Genomic DNA, 13,386 nt, shown 5'->3' on the forward strand with positions numbered 1-13,386 from the left:
AGATATTTTAGGATATGTCCTTGGTTCAAATCTTTTATTAGACAATATCATATGCCTAATGACTGCATTTTCTAGCTAAATTTTATCAATGCCAATGTTCAAATGGTAATACTTATTCAATTACACAAAACCTCCATCATTAATTATTGAACAATTTATTTTCTCAATTCGTGGCTTCCATTTCTTCTTATCTTCAATAGGGATTTATGATTCTTCTTTTTCCTTTTTGTTTTTCATTAGATTCATTGTTTTGTTTCTTCTATTTCCTCATTTTCTAATTCTTTAGATTTTGACTTAATGACTTGTGCTTTCCTTTTCTACTTTCCTTGATATGCAAAAAGTATCTTTCTCCTCTTGCTTGGTCCACTGGTCAATTCCTTCACTTGTTTATGTTTGGATGGTTCAACTAGTTCCTATTTTTCTTTTGCAAATCTAGCAAACCTTCTAGTAGTAGGTGAGATAGCTGACTGCACTTTTATAATTCTAACATCTTCTTCTTCTTTACTATGAATTGGTGGAATAAATGGTGGTTGCAAGGGTGCAACTATTGCATAAGATGCTAACAAAGTCTATGTAGATGGTAATGCAAATGTCACTCCTTCTACTACACTCCCAATGGCTAATGCCTTGGCAATTAGAATTTTTGACTTCCTACTGGCTTTCATCTCAACTATTATTTCTATGGTTTCTCTAAATTCTTCTTTGCTCAATATGGTTTCCTTCAATATATTGTTAATCTTCTTGTCAACATTCTTTTTTATGTCCTTACTATATACTTGAGTATCTACTTCTTTAAATTTTTCTTCATAGTTGCCCCATCTAGGACACTCCTTATCCTTTTTAGGCTCTAAAATTATTCTTGCATATATCCTTCAATTTAATTCTTCTGACATCTCATATCCCATAAGATCAATAAACTTAACTCTAGGTTCTACTACCTCCATACGAGTTACATCAATTTATACCATAACAAAATTTCATCCTTGTATTTCTCAACTAATCATGGTGTTATCCTAGATTTCTATTTCATCTCTTCTTGAAAGCCCTTCATCATTCTTGTAATAGCTTCAATTATCCTATCCACATGTTATTTTCTATAGTAATGTGTTATTAGGTCCATTGTGCATCTATTGGAGTTTCACTCATAGTTTGACATTCCAAGGAAATTTCTTATCATTTGGAAAAAAAAAATGTGCCAATAGGGATTCAAACCTGAATGTTGTATTCTTCATTCTCTTAATTCTATCATTCTTGTCTAGAAGTTGTTGCCTCAGAATCTCACACATATTTACTTTCTCCTTTGCACTATCATCATATAGGATGAAAGGATAAATCCAATAGGTAAAAATTTCAATCTTGAACTATAATTCATCATGTAGCCAATTACTTTACTAGCAAGTTTGACATCAACTTAATCAGATCCAATTTCAAGTTCCTTCCATCAAATTTCATTCTTAGATTTGTCTCCATTAACTTCTTAACATTCTTTACATTCATAGGGTTACTACCTTGATTTAAAAATCTAATAAATTTGTGAATCATATCATTGTCAATCATGATTGGTATGTCTCCTACCCAGGACATGTCCTCATGTATGTAGCTCAAAATAATTTTCGTCCATTCATGGTTTTCAAGTTCTATAAAGAATATTTTCTTAGTGGTGTTTAGGTTTTCTAGATGTTCAAATCCTTTCTTAAATGTGAGGTCATTTTTGTATACTAAGTTTAAGTTTTCATGGATGTCATTATTTCCTATTAATTCAAACTTATGATGAATATACACTTGGATGCCTTCTATGTGTAAAACCATACTTGGCACATGTGAGACTAATCCTAATAGGTCATCTTCTAATGAAATGTATGTATTTTTCTTAAAATTGTACCTAGTTCTCTCACTCACATCACAAATAGTTGGTGTTTCCATTTCTTCTGATTAAAACTTGAAAATTACAATTACACAAGTGATAAATACCTTAAAATTGTGAAACTAGGTCTTGTTGAATCTACTTTCAAATCTGCTTCAAAACACTTTAAATTTTCTCTTAAATTCACTTCAAGGACTCATTTAATTCTTTCTTGGTCAAATGGTACCCAAAAATCCAATTTGGATCCTTAAATGACTTTCAATTAACTTCTACATTAATTGCACAAGTACACGTGTGAGAAAAGTTGTTTCTATATACCGGTAAACTTATTTTACTTTGTACACTCACATACAAATTAAAAAGCTCATGCAATCTTAACCATAGCTACTTTACATCCCTTCCTACCTTAGATTATCTTTGCAAGTCTCAATTTCTACTATAAAGTTTTCTATACTAATATGTTGCTAATTCAATCATGTTAATTGATAATATGATATACTCAATTATATTGTGATTGGTTAGAGACTATAACTGACTTCAATATGTTCTCAGATGCTTTACTTGACTGAATTTCCAACACAACATATGAACTTATTGGTTCCTTAGATTTAACAAATGATCCATCAAGGTTTCCTACAAGATCTTTCACATTTTCTCTTTGATTGTTACTGTTATTCTCATTCCTTCTATTGTTGGTCATTTTCCTTATAGGATTTGGGTTTATCATGTTATTCCTCAAGTTTTAGGCATCCTCATATTTTTCATCCTACAATATTTTGTTGTGTGTCCCATATTATTACAAATATGACAAACTATAACATTGTTTCCATATCTAGGTCCAGATTGACTTATCTATGCTTTGAAATCTCTAGAAATATGTCCAAAGATGTTGCACTTATAACACATAATGGAATTTCTTATAAGATTGGTTCCTCCAATAGGTCTATTAGCTATAGGGTTCGTACCTCTAAATATTCTACTATTATTATTATTGAATCTAGGTTTCTGACATTCAACAACTCTATGACCAAAACCATGACAATTATAATAATAACCAGAAAGGGGTTTGAATGACTTACCTATACAATCTCTTTTGATGTGACCAAATTCATTTTCATGCCCATAATTTGAACTGTTAGAGTAATTAGATATTTCCTAATTAATTCTATTCTACTTAAGCTAAACTTTAGGCATCTAATCATTAATTCTTTCATTAATTATTATGATGCAACCTAGGTTAGACCTTTTTAGGGTTTCAATCTCCTTTATAAGGAAGATCTCTCTTTGTAATTATGAGATTAATTTATTTTTTATAATATAATTTCTCTTTTTTCTCATCAAGAATGTCTCATCTATGGATCTGGCAATTCCAACCTCCAAAGCTTTTAGCTTCTCTCTTCTATGATAGGTGTTTGCATGCAGGTGATTCTTGGGAGTTGTGGGGTTGATCTTTCATCAAGTTCAACATGGTATTAGAGCTCCAGATCTTCATGCCTCTGTTCTATTCTTGAGAGGTTTGGCATCATTTTTCAAATTTGAGCTTTCAATGGTTTTTTTTATTGGATTTGGGGAGCCACTAATTTTTGAGGTGGTTTGACAAAAAGGGACATCATTGTTGAGGTCAGAGTGCTCGAAAAACCCCATTTCCATATAAAATATGTCTAATTTGGATGCTATCAAAATCAAAATAAATTTTTTTTATGCCCAAGCCATATTGAATTAGACACAAAAATTGAGGCAACCATATTTTTCTGATAAAATTATTATTAGGAATTTTTTTTACCAATATTGGGTCTTCTAGTCTTCTATTTTTTTTGGGTGGCTTCAGAGTCTTCTAGCAGTTTCAGCCTTTGATGGTACCATTTTTCATAGGTGGTTGTTTTGGCATTTTATGGGATTTTCCTTATCAACAATTTTGAGGTTTTTTCACTTTGGACAACGTTTTTAACAATTTGGAGATTACACTGATTAAATTTGGCACTCATTTGGGATATGTGCAATTCATGGCATAAGGCACTTCTTTTGGTTAGTAGCAAGATCTCCAACCACAATCGATGCCGATGACCTTGAAGATTTATGTGGGCACATTTTTCATTGAGGAAATGATATTTTGTATTTACCCTTGTGATCCACCTTGGAAGGTGCTCACAGGCCTACGTATGTAATTTTCAAGATTGCGATTTTAGTTTTTAATCCACCCTATCTTCCAATCACCGAGTTAGGTCATTTTTCTAGTATTTTTGTCAAGTGTGGGGTCTAACTTTCATGAGTCCCTTGCATGATTTCCAACATGATTTTTTTTGTGCGAGCATTTTCTTGCACGATTATTTTTCTTGGGACTTGGGCTCCACACTCATCCAACTCGACATGAAACCACAAATCACGCCAATGTTTATGTAGGTCTCCTACATTCTATGGAGGATGGTTTCTCATTTTGGCTGGTTTCCACCTCATCTAGCTTTGTTAATGCATGCTCTTCAGATTTGGCCAATAATTTTGGAAAGTGGGCTTGCATAGTGGTCTTATTTTTAGAATGGCAGTTTTGTTGTTTATGAGTTATTTTTAACTCTAGACACTTTTTGAAGACCTCACATCAGCAGTGCACATGATTAAAGAACATCGATTGTGTATTTTTATTGGTCCCACTTGACATCAATGTGAGCCACACACTCCAAGTGTATCATGATTGCATTTTTCAGCTAGGTATGTGCATTGAAGAAAGCACACCTTTCTACAGCATTGGAGTCCCATGCCCCGTATGTATAGTTCACAAATGTAGTGTTTGGGCTATACACCAACACCCTTCAACAAGTCTGCTTCTTTGACCTATGCACTTGACCTTTTTTTCTTGGAGGGTGGGATATTTTGTTGGGTATAGTGTATGAGGTCGACAATTCGCTCCTTTTATTTTGGTGTTAAATGGATATCCTTTTAGGCCTTGTTCAACATGCTTGGGCCTTTGAAGGATAATTCTTGGGTGGTCTTATTTCTTGTTTGGAGCACTACAACCTCCATGCCTCCACCTTGGGTGTCACCACATGTTGCCTTTGAGCTCAACCTCTACCATGTAGACCTTCCATGTCACCTTTGGAATTTTTCTTTGGAGATTACACATGAATTTTTTGGGCACCTCCTTAACCCATGCCATGTAGTGCCAACAAGATGCCTTGGTTTGCATCCAATTTTTGAGAGCACTACAATTTATGGTGTAGGCCATATTTTTTCCACTGCATGTTTCAGGTATTGGAAGGTTCTTGTGTCTTTATTAATGTACTTTTATTGGCCACCATATTTTTACTTTGGAACTGACCCTTTGTCTGGCATAGTGTTCCTGGCGATCAGATACTCTTTTTCTGATAGGGCTCATTTTCTAGCATTTTTTTTGCTTTGATAGTCATTTGACCGTCAAATTTGGTCTTGTCACTTTTTGACATCAGCGCCATGTTAGCACTACATCATTATATTCTATCACCTCTTCAAGACTTGTTTGGACCTACCTTCTCATTTTTGCTCATATCTCGAGCATATAGACTCCTTTTTCCAAAAGTAAGATATCACTAGAAAGCTGGTTCTAAGCCCATCATAGTGGTACAATTAGTTTTCAATTTTGATGATTTTTTGATATCTTTTTTCTGTCAAAGTTAGGAGTTCCTTTTTGCACTCCGAGGGACATATCTTGATCATTTGATCTCTGATTTGGGAATTTTTTTTTATATCATTAGAAATCTCTTTCCGAGATCTTTCTAGTGATGTTGGATGTTTTTCTAGATTCTACTCCAGGCACATTCTATTGAGTCTTTTATATTTTGTGTTCTGGTAGATATCTTGGTTATTTCAGGTCTAAGGATTGATTTCATTGCTTCAAATGATTCATCATGAGTTGTATTATCTATTGTATTAGTCTTATGTCTCTCTTGGTCTATTTGGACACCATTTGAATACATTCTTGCAAAAACACTAAGATAAAGTGCCATATTCCATCTATATTTTCATTTTAGTAGTTTTGTCTTATTTTTCCTTTTGATTCAAGTGGTGTCATCTGAGGAAACTTGTGCAGATTATTGTATTCTTGGGATTTATCATATCTTGTACCTTATTGTGCATGCACTACTCATGATTAAAGTGCCATGGAGGGTTGATGTTTTTCCTGTGTTTTCCATCTTCTTTTGTCTAGTGAGTGTCTCTTTTGTGACATTAGCCTCATGATGTGTTAGAGATTGATCTCCTTAGTACATATGTACTCTTTTGTGCATCTTGATTGTGGTTCCTTGACATGTAGTTCTTTTGGTTCACTTTTCCATTTTCCTATCACCTCACTCTTGTTTGCATTAGGGGGGTTCTTCTGTTGCTTCTCATGCTTCCTTGGTTCGAGTGATCAACTCTTTAGGCTTTGGTGTTTCATGCCATCTTTATCTTTGAGTTTAGTTGTTTGCCTTTGTGTGCCTCCTAATTTGATGTAGATTAAAATTTCTCTACCTAGTCAAGTTCTATTTGAATGGAGGTCTTCAAATTAGTAGTGACTTTTGACAAAGCTTTGCAGCTTCTACATACCTTAGTGGTGTTCTTCATGATCATCTTTTGTTCCTATCTTCTAGAACATTCCCTAGTTTGGAGGCTTTTTCAGTCCTTCACTAGTTTCTTTCAACATGATTTCCATCTATTTTGGAGTAGGGTTTTTCCCATGTGGTTTTCTCTAATTCTCCTCTTTTTAGAGATTTGATTGTGCTTGGGTACCTCTTCAGGCCTTGTTGCTCGGACCCAAATCTAATTTCAATAGTAGTTACTAGGTTTTTAGTTACTCCCTAAGTTTATCTTAAGGCAGGGCAGGGGAGGGGGGATTGTTAGAATAATTAGATATTTCCTAATTAACTCTTGTCTACTTAAGCTAAACTTTAGGCATCTAATAATTAATTTTTTATTAATTGCTATGATGAAACCTAGGTTAGACCTTTTAGGTTTTCAATCTCCTTTATAAGGATGATCTCTCTTTGTAATAATGAGATTAATTCAATCTTGATTATTGCAATTTCTCTTTTTTCTCATCAATAATGTCTTATCTATGGATTTGGCAATTACAACCTCCATAGCTTTTAACTTCTCTCTTCTATGACAGGTGTTTGCATGCAGGTGATTCTTAGGAGCTATTGGGTTGATCTTTCATTACCTTCAATGTGAACAAGACACACATAACACATACTATCAATTTTCTTAAATATTTAAATAATTCATACCGATTCATTATTATATTATTACTAGTTCATACGTACATATTTGAAACATTTTCAATTATCATTTGAATATAAGGAAATAAATTTTTAATATTTTTTAAGCTATTTTTCAAGAAATCATTTAGAGGGAAAATGAATGTACAAGATTTAATTTTACTTCTAATATTACCATTTCCTTTGAAAACATCTCATCAATTGATACTTACAACAATGAGGATCAATGGTGCAGGAGCACCTAGGAAATATGCCAAGTTTCCTAAATCATTTTTGGCTTGTAGTGGTCTTGGCTAGACCACATGAATAAGGGCTATGGGATAAAGCCCCAAGTGTGTGAGTTGTGTTTGTAAATAGGTTTTTGTTGTGTTTGAGTTTCCAAGTTGCTTCTATGTTGGCAAAATTGCTTAAATTGCTTGTTAGAGCCTAGAATGGTCAAACACTGACCAAGACCCCAGGAGGATGGGAAACATGGAAAATATGTTAAAAGTTGTAATTACATGGAAATAGGTTCATTTAACCATGTTTGAGGTCATGGAGCCATTAAATGCACAATAGTGCAAAAGTTGCACTTGGCAACTTTGCAACTTTGCAAAGTTGCTTGACAACATTGACAAAAAGTGCTAAAACTTTATAAGGGCTTCAAGAATCAGTTGGAAACCTATGGGATCTGTTGATTCACGTGGGTAAGAGGTATTTAAGACCAATCCAAGTTAGTTTGAGGGTGGGCATATGCTTTTGTACGAATTTTGGCATTGGAATGAAGAGCAAACTGAGCATTTTGATGACAGTTTTCTGATTTCACCCTTCATCCACACCTTTAATGGATTGATAGGGTTGTTGTTTTCATGTGATTTTATAGTGTATGGAATGTAGATGCTTTGGTAAAGATTAGGAGTTTTTTTGATCAGTTTCATTACTAGTTTGAAAAATCTTTTTAAAGTTGCCAGTTCGCTGGTCTGTACACAGCAATCAGCAAAGAAATCTCTATAACTTGAATTCCAATGGTGGAACCATGATGGCCTTTTGGAATCAAGTACTAGACTGTATAAACAATGTAAATATGTATTTTTGTCTTGTTTTGCAGAGGTTTGTTGTTTTTTCCAAGAGGCCCTAGGCGAGTTTGCATACCCGGCTAGGCAATGAAATCAGCAAATAAGTGTTTGAAAGGGGCATAGAATGGGGTGTTGGGTGCAATAAAAATTCATGGAAGGAAAGAGTGGTGATTGAAGGAAGTTAATTCCAGGATTTCAGTCATTTAGAGTCCATTTGAGTGGTGGAAGGAAGAAATCTCTATATTCCTGTTCATACAAACAAGAAACCCTTGTAAATAGACATGTTTTTGAAAATCCCTTGTACGGATGACCTGGGTGTTGCAGACCTGAAAAATATTCAAGGGGAGCCAAAAGGGTATCCAAATCATAAATTTTTTTGAGTACTTCTTAAGGGTTTGAGGAGATATAAGCCAAAAATCAGTTTTGGAGGCCTAATTTTGTTATTAGTCTTGGTAGCCCTCTTAACTATGCAATCTTCAAATCGATTGGAAACCCAATACTCCAATTCACTTAGTGATCCTAAAAACTATTGAATGAGACCTAATACAAGCCTTGGAATTCAATATAGCCAAGAATGCACTCCTGGAAGCCAGTTGTCAAGAACGGTGCAATGAGAGCACTAGGGAGACCCCATGGTGAAATAGAGTTTTGAGTTGATTGGTGAGGATTAGTGTAATAAGGGAATAGAGAGAAGATCCCCTTGGAGTAGGGTATAGGATAAATACCCTAAGAGGCTAGGAGAAATCCTAAAGTGAGTTCTAGTAATTGAGGCTAGAACCTTGTTCAAGATCCTCCCCATCAATCAACATATGATCTTTTACAACATAATATCTCTACAAGCACTCATTATATTTCATCTAGAAAACATCAACATAGTATGAAATCTTTCAAGCTTTTTCTTCAACACAAATCCATCCTAAAACCTATAGAAACAACAAATAGAATCTATAGAGATGTCACCTTCCAACCTAGGTCTCTATGAGACCACTCACTAACCTTGGAGAACCAAGACCTACTGGGTAACAATCAAGCGCGCACACACACACAATACAATAGTTATAGGATACAACATTTAACTCTGATTTTGAGCTTATACAATAGGTTACCATAGAAAAAAATAAGTTGGGAGAAGGTGTGTCTAAGCCATGAGGAGAAGCCAAATATAGACATCAATTTTTCCTTCACAAGTCATACAAAAAAAAATACCATATCTCACAAAAATTCTCCCCTTGTCTCCCCCAAAGTGAAAAATATTGTATTGGCACATGAAGCCCATAATTTCATTCTTGTCCCTCTTCCTTGTAGGGAAGAGACTCTACACTTAGGGAAAGGACCAACTAACCCCTTCACCTAAAGGCCACTTCTTCCCTTCGTAGAGTGAGTGATGTCCTTCCACTCCCATGAATACCATGCTTGCAAAAAAGAAAAAAAGAAAAGGAAGCAAAGCAAGTCAAGCATATTGAATACCATAAAACATGTGCAGATTATACAATACACATAAGCATTAACATAGATTTCTTGCTAAAATCATAATGAAAACAACCATATACATAAGATTTCTTCCAATAAAAAATCTACCAACCTTGATCCAAAGCTATGGAAAATGAACAACTTAAGAAGAGCTATATGTTTTCCTTGCTTCACAAACTCCCAGTTCCACAAGATCTTTAAAACTAGAGAGTGAGTGAACAATCACTTTGATCTCAAAATCAACTCTAATAGGCATCTAAACTCCTACATTTACTCCACTCATGACTCCTTCTTTGAATGAGGCTCCAACTAATTATGGAAGAGGTGGGAAATTGGTTGAGATAATTCCAATTTTTGTAGCACTTGGTAAATGGAATTTTAAAAGGGTCATAAAGTGAATTTTACATTAATAAGGTCAGAATTAGAGCCCCACTTATAGTGCTAACATGTAGGTAACTTAATTTTAGTAAAAGAACATCCTAGGACTCTAATACATCCCTCTAAAGTCACCCTAAACTTGAATTCCTAATTTAATCTAATTAAGGCCTTCATATCACAATACTATGAAACTAAATTAAACTTAAACATTTCTAATTGGTTTAATTAAAGTTGGGTATCCTTTTCCAATATCTCAATTTGACTTGCCACTATACACATAACAATACAAGTGTTAAGTTATACTATAAACTATACTTTACATTATGAGTGACAAATCAACTTTCACAAAACCAAATCTAGTTTAAACCATGTATTCAAATTATGTTCACTAAATAAAATATTAAACAACTGGGCTAAGATTTCTTTATAAGATCTTGCCTCGACATTCTCAGATGATACAAAGGTATAGTCTTGGTTCTCCAATTTACCATGGTTATTCCCTACAAACTTAAACTACATATAAACAATCTAAGATAAATAAAGCATATACATGTATACATCCTAAATCAATTCTATATTCATAACTTGAATCATCACATAAACCTATTCTAAATCAAATTCCAATAACATTTTCCATTTCTAATCCAATGTGCATTACAACTAAACAAGATATAATTTTCATCTAGCATTAGTATTAGAAACATGATTCTACGTCCTTAGTTAAAATAGAAAACATGTGCATCAATATAAATAATCATCAATGATCATAATAATTCCTAATCATCATAAATAAACATCAAATAATAATCATCACATGGTATCTAATAGTCCAAATAAATGTCCCAAATAAGTCTAAAGTACAAGGTCTCAAAATATAAAGTATCTAAAATAAAAATAAACTTCTATGCTATGCTATGATGGGCTAGGGTGAAGCCTCACATTCATTGCATGCATAACATCTACCTCTAAATTGGTTCCTCACCTCTTTAGGTGATTTAGATTACTCAAGCTTCTTAGATACATCTTTAGATTGACTAGACTCAATCTTGTTCTAATTTTCTTCTTTATGCTCAAGTTGTTGGGTCACAAGATTTGGCTCTTTCCTTATTTCAGACTTCTTAGATGATTTTTCTCCAAGGTATCCAAGACCCATTTTATCATAAGAGGGTCTATGTATAAAGATATTCTCATTAGTCTTATCAATTTTGGAATACAACTTCTCTAGATGTAGCTTAGACTATGTCAGTTCATCTTTCACAATTGTATTATACTTCTCAAGTTTTGCATACTGTAAATTCATAGTCTCAACCTTAGATGTCACTTTGGTAAGGTTAGATCTCAGATCTACATTACTAGATTTCAAATCTAACTCAATTTTACTATCATCGTCCTTCAAGCTTAACTTTAGATTTGTAATCTTTAGTTCATGCTTCAGGATCTCATTTTATTTCTCCAATCTTGAAACTTCATCACTATCCTTGATCTCATATTTAGGTTGTTTCTTTGAATTAAGATGGTTTATCTTATTTTTCAAATTCTCAATGTAGTCTTTCACATCTTCATACTTTTCTTTCAAAGCATCTCTTTCTTCATTAAAAATACCAATCTTCTCAAAAGATTCTTTAAGATTCTTCTACAAATGATCCATATTCATTATATAGACCTTACTCAAGCTATTAGGCCTTCTCTGAGTAACTATGCTCTGATACCAATAGTTATAAATGAAAAATACTGGGGGGGTTGAATTAGTATTACACAAAATTTTTCCCAATTATGGATATCATTAAAAAACATATAACTTCCATATGAAAATAAACCAATTATATTGAATAGTAAAAATAAACATAAAGTAATGCAACACATAACACCAAATTTTGTTAACTAGGGGAACCCTGGCCAAGGGAAAACCTTAGCAGGGATGATATCCACAAAATGATCCCCTAATCAAAAGTATCTTGTGAAAGATGTTGACCTTGCTAGGAGTCTATTACATTGGTATAGTGTCTCAATCCTTGTTAAAGGACTAGGCCTTGTTAGAAACCTCAAACCTATTAGGAGTTGTTATTTAAATTTATAAAAAGTAGCAAGATAAGTCCATTTCCCAAACATGCAATATACAATAATGTTATTCAATACATGAGATAAATACAAAAACCTCTTACTATGTTTGATATCTTTAATATCTTATTTGGCTTTGCTGATCTTTACAAGAATTTATCATTTAACCATACTACTATGATCTCATATTAGAATTTGCATATCAAACAATTACATACTTATTACAAAAACCACACTTAACTTTGCATTCAAATTTCCTTTATACCTTGCTATTGCATAATAATATGCACTATCAACCTTTGTATCTTTATACACTTAACAAAATAAAAATAACTCTTGCTAAATTAGGGTTAACAACTAGGATGTCATCCCTAATTAATCAAGTAATTATTTTGATAAAAATAATAATTCCTTAATATAACATATCTGATTCCATGTCTTTAACCCTATTTTGTCAGCTCAACATTGTCACTAAAAAGCTAGAAAATCTTCATTCACACTAACTAGACAATCTAGCACACTTACATACATGATCAACAGACTCTACTCTATCTATCCTTAAGTTAACAGATTCTGGTCATCTCTTAATGAATCTTTCCAATCAAATCTTTACCTCTACTGGCAAGGAAACCAAGTAGCACTTAGACAATTCTCTAAGTATTCAATCCAAAACTTTATCTTTAAGATCTCCTCACTCAATATTGATAATATGTTTCTATAAATTACAACTACATACCACGTGACCTAGATAAATTGCCAACAATAAGATAGTGCTTAATGGGACACTTTTGCAAGAGTCCATTTTTAATGTTTGTACCTTTCTTAACCAAGGTTTTGAATTCTTCATGAGATTCCATCTTCATTTGGAAGGACATCATAGATACCATAGTTTTAGTAAAAGTGTCAATGAGGTCTAAGAATTTTATTTTCCAGGGCATATTTTTGGAAAGGTGTCTCCACCTTAGTACAAGAAGTGAGGAATTTTTTCACTATTTTTTTTGTTTCATATTGCAAAGTTCATTTGGTGATTCTTGGTGTTTAATGATGTATGATTATCACCCAAAACAATTCTCTTCTAGGTTAGAGAAAGTGGAAGTGGAGCCATGAGGGATATTCATCAACAACCAAAGGGCATGGCTAGAAAAACTCCTAGTAAAATTTTACTTTAAGTAGTTTTTATGATATGCAACTTCTTGGCATGCAAAATAGAAAACTCTTTGAGATGTTCAACTAGACATTTATCTCTAATTCATAAATGTTGAAATAGGATATTTTAAAGGTTGTGTGAAAGTTCACCATGCTTATAGCTTTATTAAAGGGAAAGGGGCACATCTCTTCA

This window comes from Cupressus sempervirens, chromosome 9 (genome assembly GCF_028749045.1).
Source record: "Cupressus sempervirens isolate cs-2001-9-10 chromosome 9, ASM2874904v1, whole genome shotgun sequence".
In the NCBI taxonomy this organism is placed as follows: domain Eukaryota; kingdom Viridiplantae; phylum Streptophyta; class Pinopsida; order Cupressales; family Cupressaceae; genus Cupressus; species Cupressus sempervirens.